Source organism: Tenrec ecaudatus, assembly GCF_050624435.1.
Source record: "Tenrec ecaudatus isolate mTenEca1 chromosome 5 unlocalized genomic scaffold, mTenEca1.hap1 SUPER_5_unloc_4, whole genome shotgun sequence".
Classification (NCBI taxonomy): domain Eukaryota; kingdom Metazoa; phylum Chordata; class Mammalia; order Afrosoricida; family Tenrecidae; genus Tenrec; species Tenrec ecaudatus.
Window position 1 is genome coordinate 103,378 of NW_027457602.1, and position 19,490 is coordinate 122,867.

The 19,490-nt window shown below is 45.0% G+C and overlaps 1 long non-coding RNA gene across 2 annotated transcripts; it reads left to right on the forward strand.

Annotated features, from left to right (window-relative positions):
* Nucleotides 1-638: 638 nt before the first annotated feature.
* LOC142435870 (uncharacterized) lies at nucleotides 639-19,055 on the forward strand. 2 transcript variants are annotated; one of them, XR_012781621.1, is made up of 3 exons: nucleotides 639-657; nucleotides 10,452-10,506; nucleotides 11,667-19,055. It is a non-coding gene; the product is annotated as an uncharacterized LOC142435870 (long non-coding RNA). The 2 variants fall into 2 exon arrangements; XR_012781620.1 differs by lacking the exon at nucleotides 639-657 and having other exon boundaries at nucleotides 9,079-10,506.
* The last annotated feature ends 435 nt before the right edge of the window (nucleotides 19,056-19,490 follow it).

Here is a 19,490-nt window from a genome sequence, read left to right on the forward strand (position 1 = left end):
CAGGGGCTACCCGCTCTGCTCCCATGGTTGCTCTGCTGCATGCTTTTAGTGATTTGCCTCCGTGTTGGAGGGCCAGTCGGGTCAGTCCCAACACAGAGTCTCCGGTATTGTCCCCATAGGGTCCTGGGCCAGCAAGGGATGGCATGTCTCATAGTGGGATCAGCCATATGGTCCACTCTGTACATTGGCTGTTCAGAGTGCCAAAATCATCCTCCAAGCCTGGTGGACCAGTGTGTGCTCCACTCTCTTCCTCCCCCTTCATTTGCCCCTGTGTGCTCTGATCAGACATGTCCATCTCCCCTAGCTACAGGTTCAGTGCCGTCTTCTAAAGTAAATTCTTCTGGGGGGAGGGGCAGTTGTCCACGTAGCTGGTATGGAGGCTGGACCATCCACTTTTCATTTAGGATCAAAAGCATCTAGCTTTTAGCATTAGGTGCTATTGAGTCAGTTCCAACTCAAGGCAGAATGAACCACTGCGCAGTCCTACACCATCTTCAAAACTGTTGTTATACTTGAACCTAACATTTCAGCCTTTTCCAGGGACTGGCATCTCCTGATAACATACCCAAAGCATGTGAAGTCTCCCCGTGCTTGCTTCTAAGGACCTCTCAGACTGTTCTTCTGACGCAAATCTGTTCATTCTTCCAGCACTCAATGGTATTTTTAATATTCTTGGCTAGTGTCATCTTGATGGGTTGAAACACTATCTCGCTCTAGTGTTGATGTACATTTTTCTGATGCCTAATTATACTGAGTATCTTTTAAGGTAATCATTTAATTTTTATGGCATTTTGAAAAGATGTCAATGAGGTCTATTTAATTTGTGTTCAGATGGAAACACATAACTCAAACTAATATATGTGACAGTAGAATAAGAATCCATTTTATCCTAAATACTTGAGATATTTATACAGCCTACTCAAGTTTTTATCAACATAGATAAGGTGGCGGTGGTGGTGGTGGTGGTGGTGGTGGTGGTGGTGGTGGTGGTGGTTTTTAAGAGTTAATCTCTAAATAGGGGGCTGTAGTACTGAGCACTGAATCTCCTTTGCTTGATTAATTTTTATGTTAGGGAAATAATACGAGGATTCCATCAAATGACCCATCAGTTTGAGGAAAAAGCATATCAGAATTGATGGTCAAAGCCTATATGGCTTTATGGTTTAGTCTCTAGGGGTATGTAATGCTCTTGTGAAAATAGTATTCCTCATGATAATAACGAGGAACTGGTGGGCCTCCAGGGCTGGGAGCTGAACTGAGGGGCAGTTCTACCCTGTCTAATAGGGTCACTATGAGTTGGCAAAGACTCGATGGCTGTCAGTTTGGTTTGTTTGACTTGAGTACTGGCATTCAGTGTGTTTATCGAAATCAATAAATTACAAGCATTTTTGATGTCTATTTTTTACATACAAAATTTAAATCCCCCAACCTCTGAAAACTGCGAAGATTTCACAGCACTAGGTTGGTACTCTCCCATCCAAGAATCAGTGAAACTGGCAGGGTGTGAGGCATTCAGGCTCCCTCAGTTCCTCCTGCTGCCTTCCCTGACCCTGGTCACTTGCTTCTATTACCTCTCTTGGACCTTACATGCATTTGAATTAGAACACCATAGAGTACAGTGCTCTACATGTGCAGCAGCTCTAACCATGTCACTCTCTGTCTCTATGAAGCCTCTTCCAACAAAATTCAAATGCGATTGTATGTGCACACATAAACACACGCATGCACCAGAGCACCCTTCTTAACAGAGAGTCAGGAGGGTCTCTTAATTATTTGCTGTCCTCACTTTGGACACAAGTCCCTTGATGATGAGTAGGAGAAAAGGAACATCAGGTAGTGGGGGAAACCCTAAGGAGGAACAGAGGAGAGCTTTAACTAAGAATAATGCTACTAGGGGAATGATGGCATGTGAGGAAAATTAGATACTTCCAGACTGTCAGATTTTTCCATACAGCAAAATTAACTTTTCTAGTTTTGTCTAAAACTGGCCCCAGGAAATTTCAAATAGCACATCTCAGATTATCTAACCTACAAAGGAGTAGCCGGCCTTCCACCCACCCCCACCCCACCCCCGCCAAAAAACCAAGCGGTACAAAGCTCCACTGGGTACACATTTCAAAATATACATTCTCCTGTTTGGGCAGGCATCTGGCAACTTGCTCTGAGCTAGTGCACCCACACTTTTTTCCCAAGGTCATTGCTGGTGACAAGACCTTGTGCTCTTCTCACAAGCCAGAATGCAAACATAAATCAAGTCAGTGTAAGACGCCATCATCACCTCACTCAAATACACCTCGTCAAGTGAACTCAAACTTCAAGAAGATGCTCATTTGTTTGGTTTTCTTGATGTGAGGGTGATAGTGCATTTGGAGTTTAGTCATTGCACTAGGTCAGACTGTTAATCAAGCTTCCTATATAGAGGTTCTGAAGATATTGTGTAAGAAGGTCTGAGTTGTCTGGCTAGACCAGAGCTTGCACACTGCTATTGACTAGAAGTTCCGACACACAGAATCCAGGACAGATAAACCCCTCAGGACCAATACTGAGAGTAGCAACACCACGAGGGAAGGTAGGGGGGAGAAGCAGAAGAAAGGGGAAACCAATCTCAATGATGGACATACAGCCCCACTCCACCACCCAGGGGAACAAACAGCAGAAGTTTGGGTGAAGGGATACAGCAGAGGCGTAAAATATAAAAATAAAAAGTATGTATAAAGTATCAGTGGTTCACGTGGGTGGGAGGAGGGGAAAAAAGGAGCTCAAGGAGAAAGAACATGTTTGGAAATGATGATAGCAATGTATGTACAAATGTGCTTCATACAAATTGGTGTATGAATTGTTACAAGAGCTGTAAGATCCCCCAATAAAATGATTTATTTAAAATAAAAAGGACTGATTAGTGGTAGACAGGGGACTGGTTTTGCCACCATGACAGTGCACCTGCTCACACACAAAAAACAGCATGCCTCTATCGCCCGATCTGATCCCAGCACACCGAGGCAAAATACTAAGGGTGTACAACAGAACAGGAAGGGGAACAGAGCAACGAAGTCCCCAGGGAATACCAAAAATAGACTTTGGGGCCAGGGCTAGCTGACCCATCATACTCTATGAGAAAGCACTCCTAAAGGCCAACAAACAGTCCTTGAACTAACTAAAAGCTTTTCTTTCTTGTGTTTTGTTTTGCTTTTTGTCATTGGCTTGTTGGTGGTGGTGTTGTTCTTTTGTTTCATTTTGTTGCTTGGGTTTGCTCTGTCTCGTTTTTGTGCATGCTATGATTTCCACAGGTCTGTCTAAATGAGATAGGCTGGATGAACAATCTGGAGGAGAAAACAATGGGACTGACAGCTGGGGGAGGGAGATGGGAAAGGGGGGTGTAGGGAAAAAGGAAGTGCTGTTAACAAACCCAGGGACAAGGGAACACCAAGTGATCCAAATAGATGGTGAGGAGGGTGTAGGAGGCTTGGTAGAGTGTAACCAAGAGTAATGTAACCTAGAGGAATTACTGAAACACAAATGAAGGCTGAACATGAGAGTGGGACAATCAGAAAGTAAAAGGAAATCAAGGAAAGAGGTAGGAAGCAAAGGGCATTTATAGAGGTCTAAATAAAGGCATGTGCATATGTAAATATATTTATGTATAACGATGGGGAAATAGATCTATATGCATATATTTATAGGTTTAGTATTAAGGTAACAGATGTACATTGGGCCTCCATTCAAGTACTCCCTCAATGCAAAAATACTTTGTTGTATTAAAGTGGCATTCCGTGATGCTCACCTCCCCGACACAATTGCTGGAGGCAAATGGGTGCATAAGCAAATGTGGTGACTGAAGTTGATGGTGGTCGGCTATCAAAAGTTATACATTCTGGGGTCTTAAAAGCTTGAAGTTAAACAAGTGGTCATGTAGCTGAGAAGCAACAAAGCCCACATGAAAGAAGCACACCAGCATGTGTGATCACGAGGTGTCGGAAGAATCAGGTATCAGACATCATCGGAACAAAAAAATCATATCTTTGTGAATACGGGGGAGTGTGGAGTGAAAACCCAAAGCTCATTTGTAGATAATTGGACATCCCCTTACAGAAGGGTAGCAGGGAGGAGAGGAGCCAGTCAGGGTGCACTGTAGCAACAATGAAACATACAACTTTCCTCTAGCTCCTAAATGCTTCTTCCCCCACAACTAAAATGATCCCCATTCTACCTTACAAATCTAGCTAGACCTGAGGATGTACACTGGTACAGATAGGAACTGGAAACACAGGGAATCCAGGGCCGATGATCCCTTCAGGACCAGTGGTGAGAGTGGCGATACGAGGAGGGTAGAGGGAGGGAGGAATGGAAAGGGGAAACCGATTACAAGCATCTACATATAACCATCTCCCTGGGGGACAGACAACAGAAAAGTGGCTGAAGGGAGATATTGTATAGTGTAAGATATGACAAAATAATAATTTAGAATTTATTCAGGGTTCATGAGGGATGGGGAATAATTATCAGCTGATGCCAGCGGATTAAGTGGAGAGCAAATGTTTTCAGAATGATGAGGGCAATGAATGTACAAATATGATGTATGTATCAATTGTGATAAGAGTTGTATGAGGCCCCAAAAATTGATTATAAAAAAAGAGAAAAGAAATAACAGTATGAAAACATCCCCCAAAAAAGCATGCCTCTCTTGTCCCTCATATCCTAATCACCTGAACTCACTCCATGTGACTTCTTTCTGTTTCCATGAATGAAGGACAGTGGTTTGACAACACAGAAGAGGGGGGGAAAAAAACAAGGGTGTCACCCAAACTGCTGAGTTTGAAAAATGTTTCCAAGAATGTAATCACAGATTAGACAAATGTGTGAAGTGTAATGGAGAGTACTATGAAGGGGATAAAAGATTTAAATGCATAGTTTTGAAAAAATTGTAGTTTTTGTCGGGTTCCCCCTAGTAGCTTCCAATTTCATAGCAACTCAAGCCATCACCATACATCCAACTGACAGAGAAGGGGTGGGTTTTGTGTGTAGGTGGTGTTGGTTATTGCACAGGGGCAAGGGACTTCTGGTGGCATAGTACCTTATGCCTTGGGTGTCAACTGTAATGTCAGCAGTGGGGAACCACCAGTCAGTCCTCAGAAGAAAAGGATGAGGCGTTCTACTCCCATAGAGTTAGCCTTTGGGAAACCCACAGAGATAGTTCTGCTCTGATCTCATAGAGTCGCTATGGCTCAGCATCGACTCCATCGAAGTGAGCTGACAAACTAAAGGCAGGAGATCTGAAAGAGGATGCGGAGACGTTGTCTCAGGTACTTTGGACATATTACTATGGTGGAACCAGTCCTGCAAGAAGGGCGTCATTTTTGGCAGAGGGTTAGCAAACAAGAGGAAGACCCTTACTTAGGTGGATTGACACCGTGGCTGCGAGAATCGGCTCAAATACAGTAACAAGTGCGAGGATGGCGCAGGACTGGGCTTTGTTTCTCTCTCTAGTGCACAAGCCCCTATGAATCCGAACTGACTCCAGGGCTCTACAACATCAACTACTACAACCCTGAAGTTCAAACCTACCCAGTGGCTTCCCAAAAGGGAGGTGTGGCCATGTGCCTCTGTAAAGATGACAGCTAGGGAGCCCCTGCGGGGCAGTTCTACTCTGTGGCACAGGGGCAGCCAGGAGTCGGAATGTGCTTCACAGCAAAGGGTGTGCTTTGTCTCAGTTTGTGCCTGCTGCTGTTTATGCTATGCACTGAGTTTAACATGTGACACTCAGGAGCGAATGAATGGAAACACACCCATGATGCTTCCATGATGCCAGATGCAAGCTGACACTGTTTCTGAGTTCTGGGCATATTATTTTTTCAGAGATAATTTCCTGTAGCGGTGACACACCGAGTCCTATTTCATGTAAAAGCATCAGCAGCAGAGGAAAGCACTGCACAGAGAGAAGACTATGACACGTAACAGGCTTTCCATAGAGGAACAAAAGGGTGGATGTCTTGGGCTGCACTCTTTTCTTGTATACAGACAGTAAACAAGCTGAACACATCTCACCTAAGCATAACATTACAACTACTTGAAGCCCAGCTCAGGCATCTGGACAAGAGGCAGCAAGGAAGGATGGGAGAGAGTTAATGGGCTGGGCGTCCCCAAAGGTGCAGAGTGGGAATCAAGGGAGGATCCAGGACGAGCCAAGGCTTCTGGCAGAAGTCTGAGAGGAGAGCAGCAGAAAGGAGCTGCTCTCTGGGTCCTCACAGATGTAGCCAGTGAGAGAGCAGCAGTGCTGCCCCCTGGCGGTGCGCCGAAGGCAGGGCCGCTTCCCCCAGGGCTGGAGAGCTCTGGGGAAAGACAAACCGTGTCACTTTCGATGCCAAGTAAGGGGGCACTGTGTGCCGGTGGTGTACCTATGTTGGCCAAAGCGCTGCCCACTGTGCATTTGCTTCCCACAAGCACAGTTATCCTTCCTCGTGCATCCAGGAAAGACAGTTCTAGAAAAACACAAGCAGTAAAATAAAACACTGCCAGGTCTCGAACCATCCTCACCATTGTTACTATGCCCACTGGTGTAGCCACTGGTTCGAGCTGTTTTATTGCCCGTCCTCCACTTTTTGCCAAGCATCATGTCCTTCATGGACTTGATGTCCCTTCAGGGACTGGTCTCTCCTGACAGCACGTCCAAAGATATCAAATGAAGTCCAGCCATCCTTTGTCCCCATGTTCTCTTGGCAGTCCTTGTACTTTTATTGCTCAGTATCTGATTATTTGGGACCAGGCCTTATTGCTGCCCCTTCCTCACCTTGGCCCCCAATCCCGACCCCAAGCCCTGCACATCCACTGTGTGAAACCTCCTGTTCCTGTAACCATCCCTGTGCTTTTGTGTGGGGGGTCTAGCTGGGTTCCCCTGGCAATTCGCCAGCTGCCCTTGGGAAAGTTCATGGAGTCGGCTAATTAGTAGAAAAGCCAAACGTCCAGCTGAGATTGGTTTACTCCCTAGCACCCTTGGGCAGGAGCACAGCCCCACTCCCGGTCCCAGGTAGCCAACGACCACACCTAGGTTCTCCGGACTTGGCAGCTGTAACATGTGGCCTGGGCTTCCCCTTCATTTCCTGCTCCTTTCTGGCTTGCTGTCTGACTTTTCTTTGCGGAATTAAAGCTGCAAATTGACAGGATCCCATAAACACTCTAAAGCCACAAAAAAACACCAAATGCCCACCCAAACATGTGAAACTTCCAAAAATCATCCTTAGAAGATTCCCAAACCCTAAACATTCCTAAACCCCATATATGCCCTGAAAACACCATGAAAGCCCTAAGAAAACCTAAAATGCTGGGGGGAAAAAACACATATAATATTAAAAATACCCTAAAATCCCTAAGGAACTCTGCAACATCACTAAAAACACCCTATTGTGCTGAAAAATACCTATACACTCTAAAAAACCACCCCTAAATCCCTTAAACACTCCCTAAAATCTTATAAAACACCCTAAAAACCCCAAACCACCCGAATGCCCCAAACACACCTTGAACGTCCACAAACAACCTAAAAGCCCTAAAAAATCACATGCCACCAAAAAGCCCTAAATGACCGCAAAATTCCAACTCATAGCCACCCTATAGAGGGCTTCTGGAGCTGTCAGTCTTTTATGGGAACAGCTTTATCGTTCTCCCAAGGAGAAGTTGGTAGGTTTGAAACCCTGACCTCATATTTAGCAGTCTAATAATTGCTGGACAGTGCCACCAAGGCTCTACTGGTGTAGTGGGTTACACATTGGGCTGCTAACCTCAAGGGAAACGGTTCAAAACCACCACCCACTCCTTGGGAGAAAGAAGAAGCTTTCTTTCTATTCCCCTAGATTTCTCATTGAAGGTGTAAAGTAACCTGTTAAATGCGCGCAGTGGCAGCAGCAATGTCTCATAACCATGGGGAAATGTGGTTCAGAAACTTCAGAAGCAAGCATCCACCAGTAGGTGACTGACCAGCAGTATTGACTTGGGCAAAGAGAAGGTGACATGGAAGGGTAAGGAGAAGAATGCGTGCAGAGGGCAGGTTGGCAGCTGAGCCTAAGTCCAGTAGAAACAACAGCAGAATGGCCTGTTCCTGGAAGGGCCACAGGAGATGGTGCGACTTCATGTAGCCCCCACTTACATGTGTAACAGCAGCAATTGCCTGAACACGTGGTCTCCCCAGGGAGGAGCCTTTGTGTGGTGTTAAGATGCTGTTACTGTCTGTTGTACTGTGGTGGCCTGCATTTGGCTGTAATGGTGGAAATTTTGCAGCCAGTAGTTCAAATGCCTGCTGGGTCACTCACTGCAGGTAGACTTCAGCAGTTTCCAGACAGAGAGACGAGGGAGGAGGACCTGGTCTTCCACTTCTGAAAGAACTGGCCAGTGTGAACCTTGTGAATGGCAGAACACTATACCTGAACATGAGTACCGCAGGCTATAAGGCATGATGGATTGACACAGTGGCTGCAGCAATGTGCTCAAACATAGGATAGTGCTGGCCTGGAAAATAGTTCATCGTCCATTAAAAAAAATCATTATATAGGGGCTCATACAACTTTTGTTGTTGTTTTTCCCTAAGGGAGAGCAGTGTATTGGTACACTGAGAGGTATATAGATCAATGGATTCGAACAGAAAAGCTACACATATATTCACCAGTCAACAGGAAACTAGCCTTCGAAAAAGGACACAGAAATATCCAAAGGGACAAATTCTGCTTGCTCAACAAATGGTGTTGGACAAACTGAGATACCGTATGTAGGAAAATGAAGCAAGCCCCAAACCTTCCCCCATGCACAGAAATTAACTGAAGAGGGGTTAAAACCTGAAAGTAAACCTCCGGGCTATCATAATCAATTTTTCGATGACCTCATCGGTCAGAAATCATTGTAGGAACGCCAAAGCGTTCTTGTGTTCAACGTCTACATACATAGCAGGTGCTCCAGTAAAGGGGAATCTTGGTGGAGCTGGCTCATCCATTCCTGAAGAGAGTAGAGCACCACATTGGCCCATCACAGAGCTCAGGTGTAGAATCTTCCTCACTGTCATCCTTTATCTCAGCAGTGTCAGTGTTGGATTATGAATTTCCCAAAGAACCAGTATCGCTCAATTCTGTGCACAATGCTGACTCACTCTCGCTGTTATTTCACTGGTCTAAAAACCCATTTAGGTTAAAATGACACTTTTTTGATGCCATGACCTAAAATTTTTAGTGAGAAAATGTTCCTAATGACATTACTTGGGTCTTCCTCTAATCCTGATGCCATGTTCTTTTTCACATAGGCCAGCTTCTTGTATAAATTGCTCAGCATACAGATGGAATAAAAACAGTGAAAGGATACAACCCTGATGCACACCTTTTCTGATTTTAAACCATGCAGTATCACCTTGTCCTGTTCACAGTCTCACCTGGTTCTATCTCTTGGCCTTTGTATAAGCTCCATATGAGTACAATGAAGTGTTGTGCAATGCCCATTCTTTTCCATGGTATCCCCAAGATCCACCTCCTTCCACTCGTGGTTTCCAGAACGTGGGGTTGGGACAAAGCCTGGATAGTCTCATGGCAAGACCAGATCAGGAATGGAGCTGAGCCGGGAGCAGCTTTATTTGCTTGCTCCAGGGAAAGTCTGCCAGGGGCTTTCTACAAATGATAAAGGTGAATCCCTCTCTCGTTACCCACTGATCATCTCTGAGCCTCTTGCTCTCATATCCCTTGCACAGACCTCTACCATTAGATGGACAATTAGGTAACGTTTGAACACTTTTCTGATGCTGAGCCTGGGGAGCAACTAATAGCTGAGTAAATATTGATTGAAAGATGGTGAGTGGAAGAAAATAGCTTTGCCAGGTCCAGGTTGTGATGGAGATGAGAGTGTTACCAAATCCTGCTGTCCCCATGGTGGGTTTGCTGTATTGTGCCCAGTCCTGAAAGTCTGAGCCAGGGGTTTTAACATGGCCCCTTTCAAAACATATAGGTGGAATTCTTGGACCATGAGCTGTCCTTAGAGTGTGGCTTTACCAAGGTGATGTCCGCCCTGGAACGAAACAACCCAAGAACCTAGATCTTTGTGAAGGTGTTGGTAAGGGATGCCGCGGAAATCATAAACTTGACTGAAAGCAAAGGAAACTTTGCCTTCATGTGTCTGCAGCTGGACGAAGTGGTGCTGGAGCACACCCTCCTTTGCGATTCTTCTTGTTCTTTTTATGAGCTGCTCCCTGGCCTGTGCAGTCCCGTAAATCTGGAAACTCTTTGCTGGTGGGGGCAATTGTTATATCCTCCCCCCAGATCCAGATGTCTTGTCCATGGTCAGTGCGCAATCCTTGTTAGCCAGAGGAGTGGGGCATCTAAAGGCAGGCAGGGGTCACATACTTTTTTTCTACACTTTCTAGAAAGACCAGAGCTAAACATCTTGCAGCCCTTTTCATGTCCTCTTTCTTTTCTGTATTTATTTTCCAGGAAAGAGGAGAAGAAACGCGACAGCATCTACTGACAGCAAGTCAAATGCCATCGTGTGTGTTCAGAGGGCAGGCTGGTTCTCATTTGCCTAACTCATCAGTCCCATCGTGCCATGTCCATGTTAGATTGTTTAGGGAAACAGATGACATATGTTATGATGCTAAATAAGCTGAAACAGTGCCAGGATGGAGGCAGAAGGGGTTTATTTGTTTGTTTTTAAATGAAGCATGGCTTTCTAGTGACTTATTGTGGTGGGGAAGGGGGGCACCGAGGGCAACAAGACATGGTTGTGACAGTGGTCTGGGAATTGAGACAAATCATTGCTTCTGCAGCAGAGATGAGCTGCCTCTGACCTGTCAGTTACTTGAAGGGAGACTCTGCATTTGGTCAGACAAGTCTTAGTTGGAGATGGTACCAGCTTTCCTCCTGAGCCTCTGTGGTTCCCTTTGGACTACACAGGCCCGAATCGCTTTTAGCTGAGCAACAGCAAATGGCAACACAGACTTGCCATATTGCTCTTTTGCGTACACTCTTTAAAAATCGTACTAAATATACATGCATCAAAACATTCGTCACTTCCACGCTCTACAAGATTATAACTAAGTGGCATTCTGCATGTTGTTCATATTATCATCCTTACCCATTCCAAAATTATGTCATCACCCTTATGGAAGCTCAGTATCGTCTCAGGGATGGCACTTCCCCTCCAGGCCCTACTGGGTTAGGCTGGGTTGACTAGAGAAATAAATCCAAGGACACTCATATAGGTATAAGAAAGACTCCACCTCACTTATTTGTCCAATTGACATGGCATTATGTAACAACCATACTTACCTTCCTACCTATCCCTGGAAACAATTGGGATATGTTTGTCTCTATTCATTTTCCTAGCCTAGATATTTCTTGTAAGTGGAATTAAGCAAAATGTGTCCTTTTTGAAGCTGATTTATTTCACTCAGCATAATGCTTATGAGGTTCATTCCTCTTGTAGCCTGTGTCAAGAGTTCATTTCTCTTTATGGCTGAGTAGTAGTCCATTGTATATACCATAGGCAACATGTTTGACTTATCCATTCACCTATTGATGGGTATTTAGACCGTTGACACGTTTGCGAGATTGGGAATAATGTTGCAAGGGCCATCTGTGTATTTGTATCTATTTATGCGCTTGCTTTTAATTGCTTATATCCTTCATTTCCTTTTCTTTCCTTGTTAGACTCAGTATGATCCCCTTCTGCCCATCCTCTAGCCTCACAACCTCTGTGTCTGATGTGCCAGGATCTCACCAGGAGCCTTAACACCAAGATTCTGAGCCCTGACTGACCATTCTGATCATCCAGGGAATTGAATATTCCGGAGCACACAGAAGATGAAGTTATCAAAACTCCTTAGGCATAACCGAACAACTGGAGGGAGTGCTTTATTGGGCTTGGGGGCTGGGGATTATAGTTGTGAAGGACACCAAGGACAATTGTCATTACCTAGACTGTAAAGACTATGGTCGACATCCACGCTGGTGAGTAGCAGCTGGATCTCAGAAGCTCACAAGTGGCCATCTAGGTGGCAAGTATTGTCACCCTCACTCTGGAGGAAAGAGTGGTGAGTGGACCACATGAACATTAGACTTCATGACTCTGAGCACAGAATAACTAGATGATCTCCAACTATCAATTCCAACTTCTTTGAAAGGGATCACATCAAAAGGTCCTAGATAGTGAAGCAAAATTCACAGTCATAAAAGAGACCAGGCTTATTGGCTGGATAGGGACTAACAGAACCTCTGAAATGATGGTCCTTATTCACTAAGTTTGAAAATGAACTCCTACCTGTGGTTCAATATTCAGCCAAATAATAGATTGGTCTATAATGGGAGCAATTACACAAGTGAGGCACACAAACCTGAAAACAGCAAACCATTTGATCTCAAAAGGGCAGTATTAATCCAAGGCCCAAGTTCAGAAGGGTAGGAAGAGAGGAGGAAGGGAAACAGAAGACATAAGTAGGGAGTGGAATAAGTCATATTATATTGTGGAGATTGCAATAAGTGGCATAAAACACAATGTGTATGAATTGTTGAATAAAAAACTGATGATCTTGGTAAACCTTCACCCAATTCACAATAAAAACTTATGAGAGAGAAAAAAATCCAAGCACCTAGGCTGCATTCCAGACCAATAAAATCGGACTCAGTGGAGATGGGACAAAGATGTCTTTTGGACAGCTCTCTGGCAATCCCAATGAGCACACAGGCTGATACCCACCATCTGGAAACTATGGGGTAGCTGCTTCTCCGGTAATGCCTCGGGGGAGCGCTTGGGTCCGTCAAAGAATGCGGGATGATGAAGGGGCAAAGGTCATCAAACCTCACCCACAGCTTTACACTGGGGGGCTGCTCTCTGAGGAATGTGGGAAGGGTCCACTTGCATGCTGTCTCTGTGCAGCAGATCCAACAGACTCAACACCTTTCCAAAGCTGGCAAGAAAGTCCGAGAGACTAGATGTGGGCACCACGCTGTGAGTTTCCCAGAAGGCACGAGACAGATTGAGAGCAGTCACGGGAACACAGACTCCTCCGGAAATGCTGCCATGCGCAGAACATGCATCTCTAATTTCATTTCACACTGACTCAAGCATTCAGTCCTTTTTACGAAAACCCAGCTTCTCATTACAGTAACCGGTTTAAAATGACAATCTTCTGTTGAGCAAGTCTAAGAAATGACCTTCCTTTATTTTACATGGTATAAAAATTCAGTTTCCTAGGCCGATGGGCTCTAGGGACAGGTGTTTTTATGTACTAGACATGGCTTTCAAAGTTCTTCAATTGCCTAAATTAATAACGACTTTTTTCCTTTGGCTTTTCTAAGGGACACATTAATTTCAATCTTTTTCTAAGGAAGTGAATCTCTAGCTATCTCATTGGGATAACTTTCTGCCTTCAGAGTAGAATTTGAAATAATCTGCAAGGTTACCCCTTCCCCACCCTGCCCCAGCAGCCCAGCCTCTTTCTTCCTTCCGGCCTCCAGCCACCGGGGTTTGGTTGGGAAAGGAGATGCAGAAGGGAGTCTCTGGATTTTTCTATCTAAAGGTTGGCCACAACCCCCAGTAGACCAAATGTAATTCATTATGGGGGTTTTGGTTTTACTACTTTAAGAGTTATCCTTAGGGAAATTACAAACAAACAGAAATAGGAAGACTTTATATTTTATTAAGGGATGTACTGCTCAGTCTCATTATATTTTAAAAGACAAAGTATAAAAAAAAATCTGGCTCCGTTTAAAATGTCCTGACTAGCAGAACTTAAAATACACAAATCTTAACATGAAAGTCTAGATGAATAAATAAAATAAACAACGAAACAGCTTTCTCAGGAAAAGCCATAATAAAGAGCTCGACTACTTTTTGAGCTGTTTAAGATGCTCGTGTTAAAGGGAAAAGAGTATCATTGTTGACTTTGAAATGTAGAACCATTTGCTTAATTCAGTGATGCTAAAATGGGCAGTTTGGCTGAAGAAAGAAATTGGCTTGTAGCATTTGATGAGCAATTTCTTCTTTTGAATATAGAAATGACCAGGGATGCGGACACGCTTTTTATTCTTTTGAGGACCCTCTAACCAAGAAATCTTTTAAATGATCATTACACAGTGAATGCCTGGAGGCTCTGGAAACTATTATTTTGACATTATTATAAGCTCAAAATGATTCACCAATGCAAAAGAAGAAGAGAAAAAGCAATTAAATACTAAGCTGTAAACGCTGGAAGCTTTTCTGTGCTGAAAATAATTGAACAGAGTTTTTTCTTTTTTTAAGTAATAGTGTCCAAAGAGATTCAATGATCTTATTGCTTATGGATTTGGAGCTTAACTATATTCCTTATTTTAAATTTGATATTAGAATAGCAAGATTATAGACCATGATACAGTGTGACTTGGAGAAGTATCATTTCATTAAATTATCAAGTTAAGGCTCAAGGAGCCTGGTGGAATGTGTGTGACCATGAGGCCGGCCAGTTGGAATCCGCTAGTGGCTCACAGAGAAAGATGCGGTTCTCAGCTCCTGTAAAGATTTAGAACTTCGGGAACCCACAGGCATAGTTCTACGTTGTCCTTTCAGAGGTCCTCAAACTTTTTAAACAGCAGGTCAGTTCATTGTCCCTCAAACCCGCTGGAGGGCCGGATGATAGTTTAAAAATAAAACTATGCACAAATGCCTATGCGCACTGCACATACCTAATTTGAAGTTCAAAAAAACGGGGCAAAAACACCCGGCGTGCTGAATAAATGTCCTCTGAGGGCCATGCGGCCCGCAGGCCATAGTTTGAGGACCCCCTAGATTGATATAAGTCAGAATTGACTTGATAGTGTTAGGTTTCTGGGGTGGTTGACCTCAGTTCTTGCTTAGCAACGCTGAAAGAATTCATATGGCAGAAGCAGTTTTGTAAATCCAAGTGAATGTTATGGAAGAAAGTTTCAGGTATCGCAGTCCCCAAAAGTCCCCAGTATCTCCGGAAAGCACGCCGGGCTGCATGGCAGGGGTGGGGAAAGTTTGCAGCTGAATATGGCGGTTTCATGGGAGGAATACCTGAGCAGGAGTGCAGAACCAGCTGAGGAGCCACGGCAGGAACCCCCAAGGGCCTCACCCTCCACTTGCAGAGCACGTGAACAAGGGAGGGTGACAAGGAGCCCAGGCCTACTTCTATCACCTCCCAACACCACTGGAGGACATTGGTCGATCGTATTGGTTGATTTCGGTGCACTTTTGTGAAGTCCTATTCTGTATGACCAGTCCTATTCAGTCCTATTCTGTAAGTCCTATTCTGTAAGTCCTATTCTATTCCACCTGGGTCTACATGACTTGGGTCAGAGCATGCTCAGTTCTGAATTTTGCCATAGGTGTCTAATGAGTGTGCCTGATGTATTTCCAACCCCTTTGTTGTGGCCTGGACAGCTCAATTTCGTTTAGTGCTGGCATTTGGGAAGACAAGCCCTAATCTAGCAACCTGTCAATAGCAGTAAGTGAATGGAATTACAACTCAACTCATAGCCATAAATTCAATTCGGACTCATAGTGACCCGAGAGGACAGGGCAGAATTTCCCCCTCAGGATTTCTGGGGCTGGAATTCTTTACAGGAATAAAAGTCTCTTTTTTCTCCCTCCCAATGGCTCCAAAGGACTGACCTTGCAAGGAGATGTCCAGCGGGTGCCAGCAGGCTCCTTCATTGAAAATCTCTGCTAGTTTCTGAAGCGGGAGGGAAATTTTGAGGAGGCCGTCTGCGGCAGAGTTAACTCCCCATTAAAGCCAATGAGCTTTTCCACATCTCTCAAAAAACAAACAAAAAAACCTAAAGTGACTACTTCAGATTAATATGCTGTAGGTAGAACCACCTCCCACTCACCAAACCAAACCAATCAACCAACCAAACAAACAAACAAACAAACAAAAAAAAACCCAAATCCTGTTGCCTTCAAGTCAGTTCTGACTCATGCTCACCCCTTGTGGTACAGAGTACAATTGTTGCATGAGGTTGGCTAGGCTGTACCCTTTATGAAAACAGATGACTCCTTCCTTTTGTGGTACAGCTAGGTGGTTTGAACTGATAACCTTTATATAAGCAGCCCTATCCAGCGATCTATGTCAACTAAAGTGTCAAAGCATGTAAAGACTGATCCACAACCCCCACTTCTCTCTTCCTCTTCTGTGATGACCTGGAATCCACCTTTTGATCTGGTGGCACCATATTTGTGAAGCAGCCCGAATCACTGACGGACGGTGTGCAGGACAAACACCCTGTAGAATTGCCCTTCCAGTGTCAGAATTTGCATGAACAAGAATAAACTTCTAGATTTTAAGCCACTGAGGTTCCAGGGGTAGCTTCTTTCTGCAGAACAGACTAGGCTATCCTGCCTGATCATCTCTTCACAGGGTTTTTGTGGAGAGCTACTGGAGCAGCTCGATCCAGGGGAGCTGCCAAAGCAGATACCTACACTTTATCTGGGATTGTAGGTTGTAGTACCAAAGTTTTTATTTGCCCGGGAGGCACTGAGTAAATTTTTTTTCTTCTGAAAACAGGACAATATGTAAGTAAGTTTGGAGACATATGTAGCTGGAGCTGAAAGTCCTCTTACCTTGCAGTTTTCTTTGGTAGAGATAGACTTGTTCTTAATGAAACCCATGACAGTCAGTGTCACAAATGACTTCTGAGGAGAGGCCAAACAGCTAAGTCAAGGCCAGCCTACCATTCTCTTAAATGCTGTCTCATGCTCTCATCTGCTCTGACGTGTCTGCTCAGGGGCATGTGGCAGCCACTAGGCGGGCCTTACCATTGGCACTGAAAATCATTGTAGGGGATATTAGAGGATTTACATCAAGAAGACCTGACTTCCTGGCCATTGCTCGGGGGCCACAGTTCCCAAGACAATCAGTGTCAAGGGCAAAACAAAATAAAACATGACGAGGGCTCTGGGGCTGGGTTGAGCTGGATATGTAACCAAAGCCCCTTTCTACCAGAATCTTCCCAAGAGGAGATTGCTCTTTTCCATAGCTAAACAATTTCCATAGCTAAACGTTCTGCTGAGGAACCTTCTGGGAAGCAGAAGAAAATAAATCTGCCTTCCTTTGAATTAAGCTGGGTTGGGTCCAAGCCCTGTGTAGTGTCTATTCTTCTCATAACATCTAAAGGAGTCTGATTTCACCATTCTTAGCTATTAAAAAAAAAGTTCCAGGCACAATAATTCAATTTAAAATTACACACCAGGAGTAGTTCATATTTAATACACTTTATACAGGTATTACAGGTACAAGGGACATACTTGTTAACTGCCAGGTTGCTGGCTTGAACCAACCAGCTACTCCACAGGAGGTACTGTGTTTCTGTGAAGATTTACAGCTTGGAAGCCCACTGGGAGAGCTCTCCTCTGGCTTGAGTCTGAAGGTGCTTGACAGCAGTAGCCTTTTGTTTTTATAGAGGTAAAAAGCTTTCTTTTTTTTTTGGTATAAAGCTTTTTAGAACAACAAAAACAATTCCTTTTGGAAGTAAGCCAGAGCTAAAACCACAAGTTACATGCTTTACTTTTTTTCTGTCCTGCAGCTGGCAGCCACCCTTTCATCGATTGTGCACACCAGCATGGTGGTGAAGTGGTGAACTCTGCGCTCTCATTCCCCTGGCTTCACACTCGGTCTCCTCACTCATCGTGTGGCTTCACCCAACGCACGGAGCCTCCTGCAGGCTCCTCTCCCAGCGTGTGTAAAAGTGCGAAGGAGACAGACTTCCTCAGAGCTGTGCTTTAGAGAGAATCCTCCTCACATACTCAGCACCGCCTTGAATAGGGCAGCACTGCATACATGACAGCTACTTGATGATTGTTGATGGTGGTGGTGGTGTGTTTGTACGGATAAAAAAAGAGCCCTGAATGGTTATGTAACAAGTAAGGGAATAAATAGATCTTCCTTCATCCACCTTCATCTTTCATTGTTCTATCACTCTCTGATTGCAATATTAGAGGCTAAAATGGGCAGAATTCCCACCTCTGAACAAAGTTTGTGCACATGGGTGTGCATGCTTGTGTGTCCATGTGAGTGGGCCTGTACAATGTGTGTGCACGTGTGTGTGCACATGTGCACTGGAGCCTGGCAGCAGCAGGGGAGGCGCCTGTCTCTGTTCAGCAGTATCTGACGGCTGCTGCAGGTGTAATGAGAAGTGATTGATGATCTGTTCAGGGAGCTCCTGGGGTGGACTCAGGGAAGGAGCAGCAAAGAAGACATACTCATCTCCCCTGTATTTAGATGAGGTGACGGAGGTGGGTGGTAGAGGAGCAGCTACTCAGTAATGAGATCACAGGGGAAAGGCCTTGGATGAGGTGCCAGACAGCCCTGCTTTCCCAGAGAGGGTGGGGACTGGGAATGAGGCTGCATCCTGCCTAATCAGTTACAGTTGCTCTGTCACTCTGGGGAGGGAGGCAGATGAGGCAGGGAGCTTCCGGAATCTCTCATCTCCAGTCCTTCTAGGTGGATGTGGGAGCGTGTGAGGACGGCCACACTGGAGGGTCAGGGTTGATCGCCTTGCAGTGTGGAGCCCGGCCTGGACCTGCGTTGTGAAGGGTGACTAAGGAGCTCTGGGGGCAGGGTTCTGGGTGGGGGCTTTGTCTACTAAGACCCACAGCCGCGCCCTGTGTCGCAATGTTGGCATGCAATGTGCAAAGACTTGAGACAACGTGAAATGGACCATCCACTTCACTTGGAAAGACAGGAGGGCTGAAAATCAGATTGGGAGATCTGATCTCGTTTGCTGCACAGTTGTGAGAGGAGATATTCCTGGCTTCTCTCATGTTGGGAACCGGACATAATCAGCCTGACAAAACCAAGGCCATATTGCCTGCCCAGCAGGGCTAAAGCCACGTCACCTCAACCTTATCTCTACCCTGACACACACCAGATGGCCCACCCTTGTCTGCTCCAGCACCGGACATTCCAACTGCAGACTTGCGGCCGCCTGCCCTGTGTGCTCTACACCCCCGCCCTTCCTTTTTTTTATCTCCCCTTTGAACTCCCTTGTTTGCCTCACCCTTTATAGAGAGGCTTGTGTAGCAATAAACTCAGACCTTGACAAGAATCTGCTTGGTCTCGCTCCTCTCTCTCGCCCGTTTCTCTTTCAGGCTGGGTCCTCCTTGGAACCCCTCGAATAACTGAGTCCCTCTGGCATGAAGGAGGTGATACGAATGCATTGATAGCCTAGTATCTGTCAGCTGGGAGCCACAACATAGTGAGAGCCCTTATTAATCATTTGGAGATTAGCTGAGGGGTGGGAGAAGCCAGGCATGAGGCTTTCCAGGGCTGCTCAGCATGCACAGGAGTCCTTTCCTGGGTTGGACAGAGGTGCTGCCATCTGAAAGCTCAGATAGAGCAGTTGGAAAATTAACTGACCTGGTACAAGATCTATTTACATATATCAAAAGATCCTGGGTAATAACATCTCATGTTTGTGCAGCATGCCACATTTGTCAAAGGGCTTTCTCATTTACTGTCTTACTTGGTCCTCAAACTAAGA